Consider the following 21,113-nt stretch of genomic DNA (forward strand, 5'->3'; position numbering starts at 1 on the left):
AGTAGCAAACCCTGTCACAGTAGCGATGAATCCATCCAAGGTAAAGATTTTGATACATCAACAAACTATGTTTGCTTTCTTCCCAAACATTTAAAAATAATTGGCCAGGGATTTCCTTACAAACTGTCACTGATTTTTGCTCTCTTTATTCACAGGTAAAATATAAAACCTCTGAAATAAAACGAACCTATTTGTATATCAAAATATTTGGAGGGATCTCCTGTTATTTTTCAAAATTTACCAAATGTCAACTTTCAATTTGAAGTGGCGCAATTTTCAATCAAACACAGTTAAAAATTCGGCCAGGGGTTTCCTTACGGGTAGCGAACCCTTTGTCACTGAATTTTTGCTCTTCTGTTTTCAGAGTTCAAAATATAAAAATATTCAAATATTTGGGGGCTTGTTTTTAAAAACTTTTAAATCACCTTTTATGTAATGGTGCATTTTTCAATGAATAAACACAGCCAAAAAATTGCCTCCTCATCAGTAAGACATCTCTGTGGCAACGGGTCGTCGTCGTCGCCGGTGGTGATTTCATCTCCTTGTTCCAGTGAGCTCTTGCCTTGAGTTCCTCTCAGTGTAGACTGATCCGAAGATGTTGATTCTCTTCAGGAGTACTCAATCTCTTGATGCCTGTAAATATAAAAAAAAATATAAAAAAATTACTTAACCATCCTGGGGTCGATTTCACAAAGAGTTAGGACTGGTCCTAACTTAAGGCTAGTCGTAAGTTAGACGAGTAACTTGTCCTAACAAGATAAGACTACTCTTAACTCTTTGTAAAGTTCACCGCAGATCCTTCGCAAGATCCAATTGCATGTTTTGTTGGTTTCTGTTTTGCTGATGGATGCACTTGTAACCATATTGTGCTTTAATAATAACAATATTAAAAATTATAATAATAAACGTATTTATAACGCACCTTTTCCAAAGGATACAAAGCGCCAAATATTTTTACTGCAAGGTGAGTGGGATGAAGATTTTGAAATTATGAGACCTAATCCTTAGCACACCATGTAATGGCATGGTGCTAGGGCGCATACAGCAGCCAAAGCCAGGAACACCAGGGCGAACCCCTTCTCTTTTTCGATAAGTGCATGCACTGCGTTCTTTTAAATGGGACCTGCGGCTTTACATCCAATCCGAAGGGCGAAGCAATGGTTAAGTGTCTCGCTTAAGGACAAAAGTGTCATGGCTGGGGATTCGAACCCACACTCTGCTGATCAGAAACACCAGAGTTTGAACTTGATGCTCTTAACCGCTCGGCCATGACACTTCCGACAAGGGTTTACACACATGTCATAATATGAACAGTGAATTTCTGCTTGTACTAATCCGCATGTAGCACTGAAACCCGTCATTCAGTGACGCTTGTGGCTCTTCAACAATGTTACCCCTGATCATTGGACCATTTATTTCATTCATCAAACCAACTCAGAAATTGCCTGTGCAGCCAAATATGTAGTGATAAATAAATCACAAGAACCATCTCTGCCCTCACAGGTACCTACTTACCCCTGTGCAATCTATGGAAACTGTATGATAAACCTAAAAGGATCTACAAGCCTAAAGCCCAGTTCATACTTCCTGCAAATGCGAACAAATTTTGTTGTCACAAACTCGCAATGAATCACTCGCAACAGTTGAACTGTGTTCAACCTCTTTGAAACATTCATTCGTTAACTAAACAAGGCTGGGTCGCCACAATTCACTTTGCATTTGCAGGAAGTATGAACCAGGTTTAAAGTCACCTGGAAGTGGTATTTTTTCAAAATAAAGCTTTTGTCACACATATGTGTTTTGATGAGTGGAATGTGAATAAACAGTTAACTAAGGTTTTAAAAAATCAGTTCTTATGTTATTTACAAATTTAAGAGTAGACCCGACCCGAGAGGGCGCTGTTCGTGACGTCAATCGAGGCAGACTTTGCCTGTAATGCGTAGAGTAAACACAATTGCAAAGTACATCTACGGACCAAGTCGTGAGTTTGTACGATTCAAAACAAAACACCGACCAGGTGTATTGCTGATGAATGCAGAAAAACACTTTTTGAAATGTACCAACTTTTGACTTGGACGTACATGTACTTGTGTTTACACGTGTGTTTACTATACGCATTGCAGGCAAAGTCTGCCTCGATTGACGTCACAAAAGGGGTAGGCGGAGTCAGCCCACCAAACAACTTTATATATTTTTTAAACATATAAATCGTGATAAACAATTACTACAAAACATTGTTTTATTGTTCGTAAGCATATTATACTCTTATGTTTGAAAGAAAACAAATTCTATTTCCAGGTGACTTTAAGTAGTGATTAACTTACTTGCATGATGGGCAGAAATAGATGACGGTTTGTCCTTCATCAGCTGATCGTGTTTGCCTGGTGTGGCAATGAAGTTCATCGTGACGGCACTTGGCACATGCCCTGTCAATCTGAAATCAGACCAGATACAAAAATGAAATTAAGAAGTGATGAAAAATAACCAAGCATTGATAATACGCCTAAAAGGTAGGGCCCTGCGAACCTTCTCCAGCAATTTTAAACAAAAGTAAAGCTTGTACAAACTTAAAACTTACTATGTACATAGGCAATAGTGAGTAGAAACCGCCACTTTTTGGGAATGATGACGTCATTGATGACGTCATGACAGGGTTTTTAATTTTGAAAAATTACCATTTGCTTGTTGCTGTATCTCAACGAATATGAGTGCTATGATGTTCATACTTGGGCATCAGATAGATAAAGACTTGGACAACATTTGAAAAGTTAACGCCAAAATCGTATGACCTTAACTTCCAGTCGTTACTGTGGGTTAACGTCCGTCGATATATCGAAAATACTCAAAAACTCGATATTTTTTTGACATCGAAATCGCCGATGTCACTTTTATATGTCGATGTTTTGAAAATTTCGATGTTCCTAAATGATATCGAAAATACCAAAAGAGTGGGACTGTCCGATTATTTAAAAGAAATCTGTGTTTGAGTATTAGAAAAGCCGTCGTCGTTATGTAGTTTCATCATTTTGAGTTGCCCTATTAAATAAAATACGTTTTACAACCAAGTATGTCTGCATGTTCTTTGTGTTTTCGCCATCAGCCGCCGGCCCGCCGCTGAAGTTTACGACCCCGCGGCGAGCGCACGGTAAAACCTCAAAAGAAACCGCCGCTGCTGCCCTAGCCTATCGGCTGTTTAAGATGCAACTTCCCATTGTGCATGTGATCAAAATCAATGCGTCTTCATCACAGCATTATTGACTTTGCAAAAATACCCTGCAACTTATATATAGAACAACAAACCTGTGAAAATTTAGGCTCAATCAGTCATTGAGTCGAAGAAAATAACGGGAAAACCCCACCCTTGTTACCGCAGGTTTTGCCGGCCTTGTCATGAAAGCATTTCATGAAACAATATTATTTCAAGAGAAGTCTTTCACCATTACCTTCTGTAAACCCTGTAAGTTATTTGTAAATCTGTGAACTGTTAATTTTTTTTTCTGTTCCGAAAGTGTCCAATGGCTTTAAACAAACAAAACAAAACAAGGAAGAAAACAATCTTACGTTATACAGTAAAATAATCTTTCGATCAATCCAAGGTATCGTAATGGCATCATTTTGGTCAAATAAAGCCTACACGTTGTGTTGTTTTCGGTAAACAAGCTAACATTTGCGAGGAACTATATGCTTCGCAGACCACGCTGTCGGCGGCTTTTGCGTGCGTACCAGCGAAGACTATGCTGTTGTACGGTTTCAGCGTGCACACCAGCGTGTATGGTTATTGCAATTCAGGGGGAAAACCCGTTTGCCCAAGCGTGCGCAGACACATGCAGTCTTTGGTCAAGGCGGTATCGCGTGATGCACTGCGTTATTTCGACAATAGAGGGCGTTCTAGCATTCAATGTTTCTTGCCTTTGCAAAGTAAAAAGACTACGAGCCTTTATTGGAGACTATGTGACTGCATGCTGCGTGCGTTGTATATTGTGTTTGCTGAGTGGTGGGTCTGTGTTTTGCGGGACTTTCTAGTGATTTTTTTTCGATGATTATCTCAACCATTTCCAACCGTAAAGGTAGTCCGCACGCCCGTCGGACAACTTGATAGACACTTCTACGTCAATGCATCGGCAACTGACACCTTAATGTTGGCGAGTCACGCAACTCACAAAGGCTCTGTGTCATTTTGAGACGGCCAATCATGGCCAATCACGAATCGAGAATTGTGGTGAGCGTTCACCAATTGGCCAAGCCAGCGGTAGCGGCGATCATACTTTGTTGTAAAACCAGAAATAATCGGGGCGGGACTACGCAATCTGAAATTGTTTGGACTACAAACAAGTTCGGGGGATCAGACAAAAACAGGTTGAAATGTAACCCTATTAAAGTGTCAGTCTATGGTATATATATTTCTACCTCCATGAGTATACCAAGTGCTGTTTTTAGGCTTCCATCTTGCGCGCGGGAAATACTCGATATATCGAGTATACTCGATATTAAATTTTCGATATATCGGTTATGGGAAAAAACCGACATCGACGGACGTTACTCTGGGTCAAAGTTCGCCTTCGCATTTTTCATCAAAAAACAACTTTTGAGCTTTATTAAGCAAAAGTAAAGCTTGTACAAACTTAAAACTTACTTTGTACATAGGCACTAGTGCGTAGATGAAACTGCCACTTTTTTGGATTGATGACGTCATTGATGACGTCATGGCAAGGTTTTTAATGTTGAGAATTTACAATTTGCTTGTTGCTGTATCTCAACGAATATTGAAGCTATGATGTTCATATTTCAGCATCGGATAGACAGAGACTTGGAGAACATTTGAAAAGTTAACGCCAAAATCGTAGGACCTTAACTTCTGGGTCGTTACCTTGGGTCAAAGTTCGCCTTCGTGTATTTTACATCAAAAAAACAACTTTTGAGCTTTTAAACAAAAGTAAAAGCTTGTACAAACTTAAAACTTACTATGTACATAGGCAATAGTGAGTAGAAGAAACCGCCACTTTTTGGGAATGATGACATCATTGATGACGTCATGACAGGGTTTTTAATTTTGAAAAATGACCATTTGCTTGTTGCTGTATCTCAACGAATAGAAAAGCTATGATGTTCATATTTCAGCATCGGATAGATAAAGACTTGGACAACATTTGAAAAGTTAACGCCAAAATCGTACGGCCTTAACTTCCGGGTCGTTACCCTGGGTCAAAGTTTGCTTTCGTGTATTTAACATAAAAAAACCAACTTTTGAGGTTTTAAACAAAAGTAAAGCTTGTACAAACTTAAAACTTACTATGTACATAGGCAATAGTGAGTAGAAGAAACCGCCACTTTTACGGAATGATGACGTCATGAGGTCATGACAAGGTTTTTAATGTTCAAAAATTACCATTTGCTTGTTGCTGTATATCAACGAATATAAAAGCTATGATGTTCATACTCGGGCATCGGATAGATAAAGACTTGGGAAACATTTGAAAAATTAACACTAAAATCGTACGACCTTAACTTCCTGGTCGTTACCCTGGGTCAAAGTTCGCATTCGTCTTTTTTCCAGCCAAAAAACAACTGTTGAGCTTATCTACGGCATAATTCAAAATTGAGATCGATTTGAACCTTGAAACTCAACAGATAGTTGAACCTTCAAAATGACGTCATCGGGTATTAAATAACAATAAAACAACGTTTAAAATTTGTAAAAATCATATGGCGCGAACATTTTTGGGGGAATTCCCAACAGCGCTCTCTTTTTGCCCACCAAAGAGGGCGCTGTTGATTATCAAATCTGTGTACAGCATCAAGTGCAGGGGTGAGCTAGATTTTTAAAGGGCTTTCAGAAGTTGCAAACAAAAAAACTTATGCCAATCTCACACAAACATATTGCATTTGTGAAGAAACAAGGCGTTCAAAAGTGTGATACAAGTTTAACTATAAAATAACGACACATTGTATAAAAAACATCTTTATGGTTCAATGTTTTTGAACTACGTCATCACGTAACGTCCAACCGAACACCGTGTTTTTGTAATTAACAAAAAACACTATGTCTAGTTTGTTTTGTTTTTCAATGATTAATGGACAAAACATAGAAAGATGAAGTAAAACTGTGAAAGTTTCAGCAAAACAGATCTACTGGTTCTACTTGCTGAGAAAACAGAAAGAAGCAAAACCCTGGCACAGTAGCGATCAATCAATAAGAGGTAAAGATTTCGATACATCAACATATAAGGTTTGCTTTTTTTCCAAACTTTTCAAAAAAATTGGCCAGGGGTGTCCTTCCGGGTGGCGAACCCGATTTTCGCTCCTCTGTTTTCACAGGTAAAACATAAAACCTCTGAAATAAAACAAACCTTTTTGTATATCAAAATATTTGGGGGCTTCCGTTAGTTTTCAAATTTTACCTAATTTCAATCAAACACCGATAAAAAATTTACCAGGGGTTTCCTTACAGGTGGCGAACCCTTTGTTACTGAATTTCTGCTCTTCTGGTTTCAGAGTTAAAAATATAAAACCAAATATTGTGGGGCTTATTTTTCAAGACTTGCCAAATAAATCACCTAATATGAAGTGGCAAATTTTTCAATTAATAAACAGCAGTTAAAAAATTGGCTAGAGGTTTCACTATGGGTGGCGAACCCATATCACTTAACAAGCGGTAACAAGGGTGGGGTTTGCTCTTCTAAAGAGTTAAATAAAAAACCTCCGATATAAAACTGTTTCTAACCAAATATTTGGGGGGGGGGGGTAATTTTCCCAAATTACCATATTATAAAAAAAATGACCATTTAAAATGAAGTGGTACTTTTTTCAATTAAACACAGTTAAAAAAATTACCAGCGGTTTCCCTACGGGTGGCGAACCCATATGACTGATTGTTGCTCTTCTTAAAGGTTAAATATAAACCTTCTGAAATAAAACAAATATTTCTAACCAAATATTTGGGGAGGGGAGAGGGTAATTTTCAAAAATTACCAAATTATAAAAAAAAAATCGCCTTTTAAAATGAAGTGGTACTAAACACAGTTAAAAAATTGGCCAGAAGTTTCCCTACGGGTGGCGAACCCATATCACTGAATGTTGCTCTTCTTAAGAGTTAAATATAAAACCTCTGAAATAAAACAAACTATTTCTGACCAAATATTTGGGGAGGGGGAGGGTAATTTTCAAAAATTACCAAATTACCAAGCCTTTAAAACAAAGTGGTACATTTTTCAGCTAAAACAGTTAAAACATTGGCCAGAGGTTTCCTTATGGTTGGCGAACCTTTATCACTGAATTTTGCTGTTTTCAGAGGGATAAAACCTCTGAAATAAAATAGACAAGTACCAACAAAGAACTTTGGGGTTGCTTTTTTTTCCAAAATTTACAAAATGATAAACCACCTTTTATTCAAAACGAAATTGTGCCTTTTTTCTTTCAAACCATTTCATAATTGACCAGAGGTCCCCCTACAGGTGGCAAACCCTTTACACTGATTCGGTTTTGTGTCTTTCCTGAAGAAAAACAAAATGGTGAACCTAAATATTTTGGGAGTTATATTCTTCAAAAGAAACCATATGCAATTAATCCAGGCCTCAAATTTCCCGGCGGCCACGACGGCCATGGCCGCCGGTGCCCTGCTTACTGGCCGTGGTGCCCCGAGAAAATCGGACATTTTCGCGGCCAAAAAGGCCGTGCCCTTTTTCTCCGATGGCCGTCGTGCCCTTTTTGAGATCAAAATTTATGTTTTGATACACCACCATCCGTCTGTGTGCACATAAAATCAAACACTTACATGTACATTCTATATTAATACAGGCACACAGAGCGCAGTCGGTTGAATGCTCATCACACGGAATTTAAACGGACGGCAGCATATCCATGCAGTGCATGTGTGTGTGTACGATGCAGAACGAACGACAGACGTGCATCCATAGACATTGTGTACTCGAAGTTTATACACGGGCCGGATGTACTTGCAACGACCATTTGAGAACAATCGCACTGGTACTCATCTTGCAACACGCGTACCCACGCAAGGTTGTCCATGATGGGTACCAGCTAATCACAATTTCGGTTCCATTCGAGGTTGGGCGTCCGCCTATTCCACTGGTGTTGTGCTTGTTCACTGGTACTCGTACATGTTTGTGCATGTGGGCCATGTTACGTAAATCACGCATCATGTACATGTACATGAAAGGTACATGTACATGTATGGTACATGTATGTCCGTTGAATAAATCTCCGCTCTGCACACAGTCAAGTGACAGCTCATTGTTTACGTCCGGCCGTCGCAACAAAATCTCCGCTGCACACAGTTAAGTGACAGTTCATTGTTTAGGTCTGGCCATCGCAACAAAAAATGGATGCATACTTTTACTTCCCATTAATCAATAAAATTAAATACATTTAAAAATACTTGAAAGCAAAAGTAATGAAATGGTTCATTAAAATAGCCTTCATGGACCTGAACAGAAATTGTTTCATGATCTTTATTTTTTATGGCCTTGATGCCCTTTTTGAAATTTTAAGTTGGCCTTGGTGCCCTACCCCATGGCCTTGGTGCCCTACCCCATGGCCTTGGTGCCCTTTCAAAATTTGACAAATTCAAGGCCAAAGTGGCCTTGCCCTAAAAATCGGGAAATTTGAGGCCTGTAAATCACCTAATAAATTTCATCTATTGTGCATCTTTTTTTTCATAAACCAATTTTAAAAATTCAGAGTAATATAAATGTTGAAACCTCTGCAAGAAAAAATAAAAACACAATGTTTTGATGGTTCTAGCAGGGGCGACTAAACAACAATAATGTACAAACATTTCTGTATGTAAACATCAAGATATAAACCTAAACAATTTGGACAATTCCTAAGACATGTAAGTATGGTGGCTTTAAAGGGACATCGCAAATATATATTGACGCCAATATTGACGCCAATATTTGCGACTTTTACCCCAAGTTGCAAATATTGACGCCAATATTGACGCCAATATTGACGCCAATATTCACGACTTGGCCCAAAGTCGCAAATATTGACGCCAATATTCACGCCAATATTCACGACTTGGCCCAAAGTCGCAAATATTGACGCCAATATTGACGCCAATATTCACGACATGGGCCCTATGTCGCAAATATTGACGCCAATATTGACGCCAATATTTACGACATAGCCTCAAGTTGCAAATATTTGCAACTTGGGGTAAAAGTCACGAATATTGGCGTCAATATTGGCGTCAATATATATTTGCGATGTCCCTTTAAAGCCACCATATGTAAGATAAAACTCCAGTGTTTCACTCACCAGTGGTCCTAGGTCTTTCGGGTCGACGACCTCCTGACGACCTTCAACATTCTTGTGAGAGTTGAGATGCAGGTATGAATGATAGACCACACCATGTAATGCAACTGTAATGAGAAGGAAGACAATAAGTGACTTTTCATTCATTCAAAAAATGCTGTCTGTGCTATTAATTGGTAGTGATATAAAATATGCGGTCATCGCTGAGTGATACAAAGAAAAAAAAATCACTGATAATATTAATAAAAACAACTTTACACAAGTGTTACAAGGAATGTAATTTTTATATCTTAAAAAAAAAAGGGAAAAGATTCCGTATGGCGCCACCACTTTTTCATTCGAAATAAAATAATATAGTATCTAATTTACCTGATTAATATATCCCTTTTTGTAAAAATGAGTGAAAAAGTGGTGGCGCCACGGAAAGTTATAACAAAAAAATAGTCAATATTTTTTGTCAACTACAAAATTATCAGTCACAGGTCATTTACATCATCAGATTCAAAGTCATTGAGCTGAATTTGCATTATTGTGTTTAATATTTAAAGTCTGAGTGTTGCGATCATGCATCAGCCTCCTCCCCCACCGCCTCCTTGACCACGTCCCGACCCGCCTCCCCCTTTTATAAATAACGCACAAGTCAAGGGGGTTATCACACACAACTTTACAAGCTCCGGTTTCCACAATAAATATATATATTCCAAACTTACTTTTTGCATTTACTTTGTGAGCACATGTCTTGCACTTCATAACTACCGTTTCTTTTTCAGGAAACGGTAAAATGGAGCCAAATGCGGGCAAAATTCTCTCGAAGAAGCAAGTCACTCCTCTCCGTCCATGTTTTTGAGAAATTTTGATACCGCATGCGTTTCTGAATGGGACACACGTGATTTATCAAGCTCGACTTAACCTATACGTTCAGCGTTGAATTTGGTTTAGGGTATCTGACTAAGTATTTAAATAGGAATCGCGCCCTCTGTCGGCAGATTGTAGAGTCTCCCGCGTAAAGTTAATGAGCCTGCATTAGATGGTTAATTGATGCACTTGCTGGATGATTTTGATTAATTCTGGTTAAAAATACCACTCTATGAAAATACCAAGCGCAACAGGATAAAAAAATGAAATTAAACAAACAATATCCCCAAATACGAACCACGCCACGAGAAATCCCTTCCAAATACTACTAATAATCATTATAGAACCGTTACAAAAGTTGTCACTCACAAAGATGCAAAAAAAACAAAGAAATAATATTATTATATGATTTTGTTTAACCATGATAATGCTGGAAAATTGCCCCTCGCTATGTTTATGTTGAAATATGTTTATGTTGAAGTTGTCTTACCATGTGTGTCCTCAAATGCATTTTGTTATTTTTAACCACTCGGGTAATTTTACATAACAATAAAAAACAGTTATTTTAGAAAGTTGCTGCTGGGGGATTAGCGAATTGTTTTTGGTTTGAAGTTTCTAATTCTAGATTCGCTTGCAATTCTTTTAACTGGCATTCGGCGAGAGCAGACAAGTGAAGGAGACCGTTGCAAATACGCCTACAATAAAGCAATAACGTTTTGTCTCAAACTTCCATCCTGCCTGCGCCTCTTGAATTTCACCGACTCATGATTGTGTGTAGCAAATGTTCCCCAAATTTGAAAGGCAGTCGACACTATTGGTACATACTCAAAATAATTATTAACATAAAACCTTACTTGGTGACGAGTAATGGGGAGCTGTTGATAGTTTAAAACATTGTGAGAAACGGCTCCCCTCTGACGACGTAGTTTTCAAGAAAGAAGTAATTTTCCACGAAGTAGATTTCGAGACCTCGGATTTAAAGAATTTGAGGTCTCGAAATCAAGCATCTGAAAGCACACAACTTCGTGTGACAAGGGCATTTTTTTCGCAACTCGGCTGACCAATTGAGTTAAAACTAATACAGGTTTGTTATTTTATGCATAATATGCAGATACACCAGGTGAGAAGACTGGTCTTTGACATTTTACCAAACTAGTGTCCAGTGTCTTTAAATAACAGGTTGGTGACTTTAATACTTCTTTTGTGCCTTGTTGTGTTCCAAAGGTCATGGCTGACTCAACAATGCATCCCGTTGTAATTACCTGGCTTGTAATAAATCCAAAGATTCCTTTAATTTGAGCTTAATTGCAAGCATATGAAAACCGGTGAACAAGGGCAGTGCATGTGAATTAGTCTCGATTCGAGGCGTTCATTTTGTTGGCGTAGTCGCCGATATCGCAACACGATTTACTGGATAAGAGATATCTCTCACCCACACATCTGGTTTCTTTCACTCCAGAGTTGTGTGTGCACCCACTTAATAAGCTCACACAGCATACAGTGAAAAATGCGACAGTCAAAAACAGACGAAAATATATTTAGAAGTCTCAAAGTTTGTACAGTATAAAGAACATTATTCATTGACACTTGAACTTTAATCCTCTGCTCAATTTTATAAAGGGAGTCCTTGGCCCCCGTAGGGTTCCTCCAAGCATCAATCTTGAAAAGTATATCCCTACACCTCTCAGCAAATAGGACCATTTTTAGGGCCAAATGTCATCCAAAATACATCAAGTTGGAAGTCAACAGGTCACAATGGGAGACTTTGGGACGCTAGGTGGCAGCAGACTTTTCAGGTAAATTCCAGCGTTACGTAGTTCTGAGCATGCGCACATTACCGAAAACAATGGATTTTACCTGGTAAGTCTGCTGCCACCTAGCGTCCCAAAAGTCCCCTGTTGGGATTTGTCTCTGAAACCCTATTGGGGGCTCTCAAATAATGTTTAATGTAGAATAGTTTAAAGGGTGTATACAATTATAATGGGCTCGACGCTCTGTTTTCTTCTCCTAAATAGTGGGGTGCACCCGTATAGACTCGCCCAGTCCCTCGGAGTCAGCCTCCCAAATAAGTTGACGGTGCGCCTTCTGCCGGTGACTGGTACAAAACATAGCGACTGATATCAAGACAAGTCAATCATCATCGTTGATAAAACGCATCGTATTCTCAAATCGGGTGAACAGATCACTCTGCTGGTGCAATTGAACGTGCGTTTTGGTCGAGATGGCTCACCAAAGGGAATCTGGCTGTAGAAAAATCTGTTGATATTTCTCTTCGGAATCTTTGTGTGGTTTTCCCCCCTATCCTGCTGGTGCCTCAATCTCACAAGTGTTAAAACTATTTTTTCATAATTATTTTTATTTTATTTTTTATATAGAGTGAGATGGGGGTAAATATTTCGATGGAACAAGTACGACGTCACCCCAAACTAAAAAAAAACCCATTAAATTGTTTATGAGATTTATGGAAATGTTAAAAACAAACAAACAGACAGACAGACAGACAGACAGACAGACCGACAGACAGACGGACGGACAGACGGACAGACGGACAGACAGACAGACAGACAGACAGACAGACAGACAGACAAACAAACAAATACCAAAGTTGGAAAACCAGGCTCAACCACCCAGGCCCCTAGTTGATGTTGAACTATTTCTGTGACGTCACTATATTGTTGCAACTATTGACTATTTTTACGAATCTAAACTTTCGTTTTCACAGTGTAGATTCGTAACATAATCTACAGCTGGGTGTTAGAATTATTGTGATTGAAGGAACTTATAACGTCTTCGGAGTTTTCTCAAGCTTCAAGGAAGCTCGATCATTTTCTAGGTCAAGACGGCCACAACAAGGACTGGTACAAGTGTTATGCAACAAGTTTCCTTCTTTCACTATGGATTCTTTACAAACTTAAGTAAATAAACTGCTCACAAAAAGTAAGGAAACTTTTTTTTAATCCAGTATATTTGTTATTATTTAATACTCTCTTTGTATATGGTATATATCAATGCAAAGCCGAACTGTTCCTCTTTAAAATAATACCACATTTGCAATGATTACATGTTGCTGAACTTGGCTACACGAATAACAATGAGGCAAAGCCACAAATCAAATGTGCCAAAATTACCGTTGTCTGTGTATGGTCAATAGGTAATGCTCATTAATCAAACCGATCAAGCTTTTCAGAACCATTAATGGTTTACACAATGATGTGCACAAGTGAGCTCATTGGACACAATAATTTACCCTCATCTCATGAAAAACACCTTGTTTGATGGGTATTTGCAAGACGATATTCTACAGCCGAATGCAGTCCCATACTTGCAGACTTTGGACCAAATGCCATCTTTCAAGATGCCAACGCTCGCCCCCATCGAGCCCGACTGGTGACTGACTACCTGAAAAATGTTGGGGTGCACCGGATGGATTGGCCCGCTAACAGTCCAGACCTGAATCCCATGGAACATCTGTGGGACCAGCTTGGCCTCGCTGTCCGTACCAGAACCACCGACACATCAACTGTGGCTGACCCATCCAGGTTCCTTAATGGAGAATGGAACGCCATCCCTCATCATCAGCGCATCACAAGACTTGTGTGCAGCATAAGAAGGTGCCAGGCTGTCATCAACGCCTTCGGATCATCCACTCGTTACTGAACTTTTTGTATCAATAGAGTGTATTAAGATCAGTAAGTTGTCTTGCTCTATACCAAATTTCTTGTCTCAATAAAGTGGATTAAGATCAGGAAGTTTGAATTACAGTGTAAATTTGATTGTTCATACAGTAACACAATAATATTGCTAACTTTGGCACATTTGATTTGTGACTTTGTCTCATTCTCATTAACGTGGTCAAGTCCAGCAACATGTAATCATTGCAATTACGGTATCATTTTGAAGAGGAACAGTTCAGCTTTGCAATGATATATACCATATACAAAGAGAGTATTAAATAATAACCAATATACTGGATTGAAAAAAAGTTTCCTTACTTTTTGTGAGCAGTTTAGTTCAACTTAAAAATTACTGCCTACATCCTTACGGACTGCGAGGGGAGAGAGGAGGATGGGTAACCCTGTTTCAGCCCCGTGTGTAGTTTGCAACGTGCCCCTACCTCAACACGTGTTTCTGATATTTTAATCATGAATAAACACATTAGTTATGCATTTATTTATTTCCCTATTTGTTCAGGTTCTTGTTTGGCTCTCATTAAATAAAATGAAAATAAAAGCAAGTAAAAGCAGGGAAAGCCATAGCTGAGCTCATCCGCGCAACATTGATAGATTTTTTAACACAGCTGACAGAAGAAACGTAAGTTGTCATTGATTTGTACTGCTTTAACATGTTTTAATTATTGCAGTACGAGGTCAATGTTCAATATTGATTTATTATAACTTGTATTTTTCTATTTTTTTTATTGGATGATAATGTTTTTCTTTTTAGGGGGTTAGGTTCGATTATTAACTTAATGGTTATGCCACTAAGATAAGGGGCCAGTTTCAAAGAGCTGCTTAAAGGCAGTGAACACTATTGGTATTTATACTTAATATAATTGCTAGCATACTTGGTAACAAGCAATGCTCCCTCGCCCTCCACCCATGCTTCATGTAGATCTCAAATCTACATTTTGGTGTATATTGCAAAATGTTGCCTCGTGAATGAGGAAGTGATTTGTATTAATTCGTATTATGTGTTGGCATTAGTGTTACACAAAGTAGTTTGACTTGGCTACGTCGTTTCAGCCATCGTGCCATTCTTGAGGAAGTTTGGATCGTTTTCCCTTCTAGATCCGTAATGGTCGGAAACTGAAGCATATTGTTTTGGTGTTTGTTCGCGATTAGATTGTCAACACTCTCAGCTAAACAGGGCCCGAGCCATTTGTGTATACGTCATGTGATTTGAAACCAGGGCCCAATGTCATAGAGCTGCTCAGCACAAGAACTTGCTGAGCAAGAAATGTCTTCCTTGTTAAAAACAGGATTACCAACCAAATTTCCATTTGTTGCATATTGCTTGTTACTGGTATTCAGCTGCTGTTTGCTCATCCTGAAAATCACGTGGAAACTTGGTTGGTAGGCTAATCCTGTTTTTATCGAGGCAAAAATTTCATGCTAAGCAAATTTGTATGCTTAGCAGCTCTATAACACTGTCCCAGATCTCACCGAAATATTAAAAAATATATATATATAAAATAAATAATGTATGGCCAGTGAACACTATTGGTAATTACTCAAAATAATTATTAGCATAAAACCTTTCTTGGTAACGAGTAATGGGAAGAGGTTGATAGTGCAAGCGTTATGAGAAACGGCTCCCTCTGAAGTGACATAGTTTTCGAAAAAGAAGTCTTGTCCACGAATTAGATTTCGATACCTCAGACTTAGACTTTGAGGGCTCAAAATCAAGCACCTGAAATTGCACAACTTTGACAAGGGTGTTTTTTCTTACATATTTAACTCACAACTCCGATGACCAGTCGAGCTCAAACTTTCACAGGTTTGTAATTTTATGCTTATGTTAAAAAACACCTACTGTGAAGACTGGTCATTGACAATTACCAATAGTGTCCAGTGTCCTTAATTTAAAAAATAAATAAAATAGAATCTTGATGATAATAGTGTCTCCAAAATTATCAAAAGTTTTTCAACTTTATTTCGAGGGACAGACACATGGGGGGGGGGGGGGCATACGATTGTAGCTTGGAATTGTGGACATTTTTTTTTAAAGTTTATTAAAACCATACGATGACTTCCTCCATTAGGATAAAACATGGCAACTGAATTGAACTTCGTTTCCTTCCTCGCTGAAACTGTTTTATTTACAAGTAGCTCAAATTTGGCATAGCAAGTCAACTTCCTTGTTATATCTGTCTCAAGAATACTTGGCAGCCAATATATAGCTGTATGTGTTACACAGTCTGGCCCTATAAAAGCAATAGACACACTGTGCGTTATACGACTGGGGTTTGAGAGGGCACATTTTATTCGATTACATTAATTTACACTAGCGGGATGCCGCGCTTCGCGCGGCACCCAGCTAGATGAGGAGGATTCTAGTATATACAAATGTTGTGAAAGGGTGGGGTAAGGGAGGTATTCTTAAAGGTATGAATCATTTCGTAGGATTGGATTAGAAATTGTATTTATAATCGGTATGGAATATTGTCATTTGTTGTATATAATGACACACATACTTTATTGTGTTGAGCACATTGGGTATAATTCAAATATTGCCGACAACAGGCGGTCTTTGTCAAAGAGCCAATCAGACAATTGTTTATCACGATGAATTTGGAATCAGCAGTGGTATTTGGTTCCCTCCGCAACAAATCCGAAGTCACCGATAGCTACGGATTTACTCGACTAAAGGCTCGCAAGAGTCTGGTCCCCCCCCCCCTCCACCCTCAACAATAATCACCGCTGCTAATAGCAGAGGAGATATCCGACTAAAAAGGCTTGTATGGAAGTGGTACCCTCTTGCTATAATATGATTTGCTACTTTGTTTCCAATAACGTTCACACGATTTTAGAATCTTAAGCCCCCATCGTGATTTATCGAGCGTACGTCAAACGACGCATACAAAGTTGTCGGAGCACCAAATAGAGCGAGTTTTCGGAACATGCTGTGCAACAGATAATCTACTTTTTTTACCACCGCTTTTGGGGAGTAACACAGCGTCGGCCTCTCTCTGTCTATCTACCTCCATGCTCATATCAATTAATTCTCATGTAAACTTTCTGGTCAACATCCGCCGTGGCGCGCGCCCCGCGTGACGAAGTCCCCTGATAAAACATCCAATTGTATATGTTTTCCTAACTCTGGAACCCTATACAAACTAAAATAATAGAAACGGTAAATTTATTTGTCTTTAATATCTACTCCTACGTCCTCTTACTTATTTCACTTTTAGAAAACATTTGCCTTGTTATTTTGAGGGTTTGTACGTCCAGTTTGGTTAATTTTGTATGGAGAAATTCGTAAAAATGTAAAGTACCCGATTCAGCCGCACATGAGGGCTCAACCCGACGGCCGATTGCTTAATACCGTAAAACGGATTTGGCAAATGCACATCCTGAGTCCTGACCAAACTGCTTTAAGTTCTAACAATTTTGTTGCTTCAGAACCTTGACCAATGGAATGTTCGTTACAGCTTCAAAACAGCCGTTGATGTTTCACAAAGTTCGTAACTCTGAAAGCATACTATTCTTAAATGGTAATTTCGTGTACTCTTTTGAAGAACTGGCAAAACCTATATGAAAGGAATCAGTAACGTTTTTACTTTCTTCTTGAAAATGTTGCAACTTTTGCGTGTATACGTTCTGTATGTGGGGGGATGACATATAATATGGACTGTACCACCAATGGTACAGGGTTATTTTTATATGGAACAAATAAAGTTATTAACAACAATTAGTTGCTGTTTGATGCGTTTAAAAAATGCTGGAAAGTTGATTAGGCTTAGCGCCTATATGAGTGAATTCCACAAGGATGCCATTACACTGGACCTTCTAATTTCAATCCAAGATGGCGCGGGTTACGGCTTTAATAGTATAGATTTACAAATTTTCGTATACTGTATGCGACTATCCACCCGTGTGTACATGTTAATGGAATGAAGGCTGGAACCCAAACAACCCTTTAGGCTCTTGAAAAATTTCCGCCACAAATATACAAACTATGCGACAAAGTATGCGAAACGGTATGGGATAAAATGTTCGACATCACAAAAATTTGCAAAGATGTTTGCAAAGATATTTGCGACACCAAAAATATTTGCAAAGATATTTGCAAAGATATTTGCAAAGATATTTGCGACATCAAAGATATTTACGACATCGCAAATATTTGCAAAGATATTTGCGATGTGCGATGTCCCTTCAGGGCCACCATACTTTAGGGGGGAAAAAACAGTTTGTATTTTTTTGTTTTACTTAAGCAAGCAACTATTGTTGGGAGAATCCAACTGTGCTGCGACAAGATATGGGGGCCTTAGTTATTCGAACTTATTGAAACAATAAGTGAAGACTTCCTACAAGGGTTAATGTAGAAACTTAATTAAATACGTTTCCTTCCTCGTAAAACTGTTTACATTTATTTGGAGTTTGGCACATCAACTCCACTTCCTTGTTTTCTTTTTTTCTAAAAAACTTGGCTGCCAAAATCTCTATTTGTTTTTACACAGTCAAGGCCGATACAAAAGCAATGGTCATACTGGGCACTACACGATTGTGGTTTGAATGGACTATGGGGGACAGTCGTGTCCCAATGAGTTTATACAGCGACTGTGCGTCTTCATAGAGTCGAGAATAATGGCATCCTCACCAATGACCATCCTCTTGCTGGCAGTATGTCTGCTGGTCACTGCATCAAATGCTCAAGACGGTAAGTTGTTTCTACTCCTGATTAAGATTTTCTCCAACACCTTATATTATTCGGATTATCAAACATGTATGCAGTTGTCATTTAAATTCAAATCCAGGCCGTTTGGTTATTTATAAAGTGTTTAAACTTTGTCTGATGCTGGTATTTACGGGCCGTTCTTGTCTTCCTTACTTTTTGCTAAGAGGCGTAACCAACACCGATCGGGATTTAAAAATTCCCTTTTTATTTCCTGTTGACCAATAAGTTCATTCAATATGCATTGCTATAAGCAGTTTATTGGGAACACATTGGGATCGATTGTTTGGTCTGATTTCTTTATGTAAAAAAAGTGTTTTCCCATCTCAGTTAGAGATATCGAGGTGAACAAGAATTATTGTCATTTCACCATCAGAGTCACAGGTTTGTGTTTGGCTTCCTAATACTACTGGAAGTTTGTTTACTTTTTTTCTTTGTCTGAATTTCTTGCACTTCAATTTTAATATTGTGCAGTTTTTAAAGACAGTTGACACTATTGGTAATTATCAAAGACTAGCCTTCACAGTTAGTGTATCTCAACATATGCATATAATAACAAACCTGTGGAAATTTGAGCTCAATCGGTCATCGAACTTGCGAGATAATAATGAAAGGAAAAAACACCCTTGTCACACGAAGTTGTGTGCGTTTAGATGGTTGATTTCGAGACCTCAAGTTCTAAATCTGAGGTCTCGAAATCAAATTCGTGAAAAATTACTTCTTTCACGAAAACTTTGGCACTTCAGAGGCTGCCGTTTCTCACAATGCTTTATACCATCAACCTCTCCCCATTACTCGTCACCAATAAAGGTTTTATGGGAATAATTATTTTGAGTAATTACCAATAGTGTCCACTGCCTTTAAGTATAATGTTTATTACTTTAAGGCGTGGCAGCCTCCCGCTATGTAACATACGCTTAGAGTACCAATATTTATATCCACCCAATCCAATCCAAGATATAATATTATTTTGTTAATTTTATTCTCAAATGATTTTTTACATCAAAGTGATTAACTTTACATCTCCAGCAATTGTCTATTTGAGTAAATTACTTGCCTAACTGACGGCAAACGACTGCTGCCGCAACATTTCTCATCAGTAAACCCCATTTCTATATCAGGTACAAATAATTAAAACAAAAAAATCATTGGAAGTAGAGGATTTTGGCTTTCGTGGCATAACATCCATTTACGTAAATGAATATGAATGTGATCTTGTGGCAACGTGCCGATCGCACAAAATGAAAGAACAAGAAACAACAAACGTAGACGAAAATGATGTCACAATGTTCGCCCTCTGTCGACCAATGTGTTTTTTCCTTCTTCAGATATCCTGTTTCCATTTGGAGATGGAGATTCATCTCTCCCAAGACGTCGCAACGTTTATTCTGAGATTCAAGTTCCGATGCCGTTTCCTTTCTTTGGTCAAAATTTCACCAGCGTCTTTGTGAGTTCTAGGTTTTTTTTTGAAAATATCGCAAGCACAGTTTACCAATACGGCGAATCCGTTAATTTCTCCGACTTCCGAAATTCCTTCTGCACTATCTTCATCATTAATTTTTGTTTGGCAACTTAAAAACCAGGTTTTTCCCCCTGATAATATGATACTACAAAAAAAAAAACGTACTGACAAATGTACTTACAAGAAAAGTTACTTAAAAATTAAAACAAATACAATAGACCTTTCTTTTGTAACGTCACAGCCCGAGTTTTTGCCAACCCAGGTTTGAAAACTACAGAAAGCCACTGATGCAAATCAAAAACAGATCGCTACTCTTAGTTACAATGTACACACGAATATTCAAATATTGTGTTGATTTTGTTGGAAACAAAGCAACTATGGGAGGTACTTTATTGAATGGGAGACTTTCTGGGACGATAGAGGGCAGCAGACTTACCGGGTAAATCCATTGTTCTCAGAATTATGCGCATGTTCAGAATTACGTAAACAATGGAAATTTACCCGGTATGTCTGCTGCCACCTAGCGTTGGAAAGTCTCCTATTGAAAGTTTCGCAGAAAATAACGAATTTTACTAACGTTCGGCCGTCCATGCCAACCAATGCGGTTTGTTTATCAAGAAAGGTCTATAGTAGTTTAACCGACATGGCCCTCTTTTTGAGTATTGTAACCCCGATACCTTCCAGGTAAAAGAGTAATGACGTCATCAATTTCAACCGCTTCCAATGGCGCCCTCTCGTGACAAATTAAACGGTACCTTTTTTGCTTGTACAAGGTTTAAACTTAAAGGCACTATTGGTAATTACTCAAAATAATTGTTAGCATAAAAACTTATTTGTTAACAGTCACCGGAGAAACGTTATGAGAACTTGCTCCCTGAGCTGAGTTAACATAGTAATTTTCCACTAATATTTGAATTTGATTTCGAGACCTCAAAATTAGATTTTGAGGTCTCGAAGTCGGGCATAAGGCACACAACTTCGTGTGACAAGGGTGTTTTTTCTTCTATTAAAGGAACACGTTGCCTTGGATCGGACGAGTTGGTCTATAAACAGCGTTTGTACCCATTTGTTGTAAAACGCATATTATTGGGAAGATGTTTTAAAAGTAGAATACAATGATCCA

The 21,113-nt window shown here is 38.4% G+C and overlaps 1 long non-coding RNA gene across 1 annotated transcript; it reads right to left on the reverse strand.

The window, feature by feature from the left end:
- Positions 1-2,381: 2,381 nt before the first annotated feature.
- Positions 2,382-10,026, reverse strand: LOC117292102. Its single transcript, XR_004519254.1, has 3 exons — positions 9,987-10,026; positions 9,280-9,383; positions 2,382-2,434 (listed from the first exon to the last, which is right to left on the reverse strand). It is a non-coding gene; the product is annotated as an uncharacterized LOC117292102 (long non-coding RNA).
- Positions 10,027-21,113: the final 11,087 nt, after the last annotated feature.

The sequence above is a fragment of the Asterias rubens genome, chromosome 7 (assembly GCF_902459465.1).
Source record: "Asterias rubens chromosome 7, eAstRub1.3, whole genome shotgun sequence".
NCBI classification, from domain to species: domain Eukaryota; kingdom Metazoa; phylum Echinodermata; class Asteroidea; order Forcipulatida; family Asteriidae; genus Asterias; species Asterias rubens.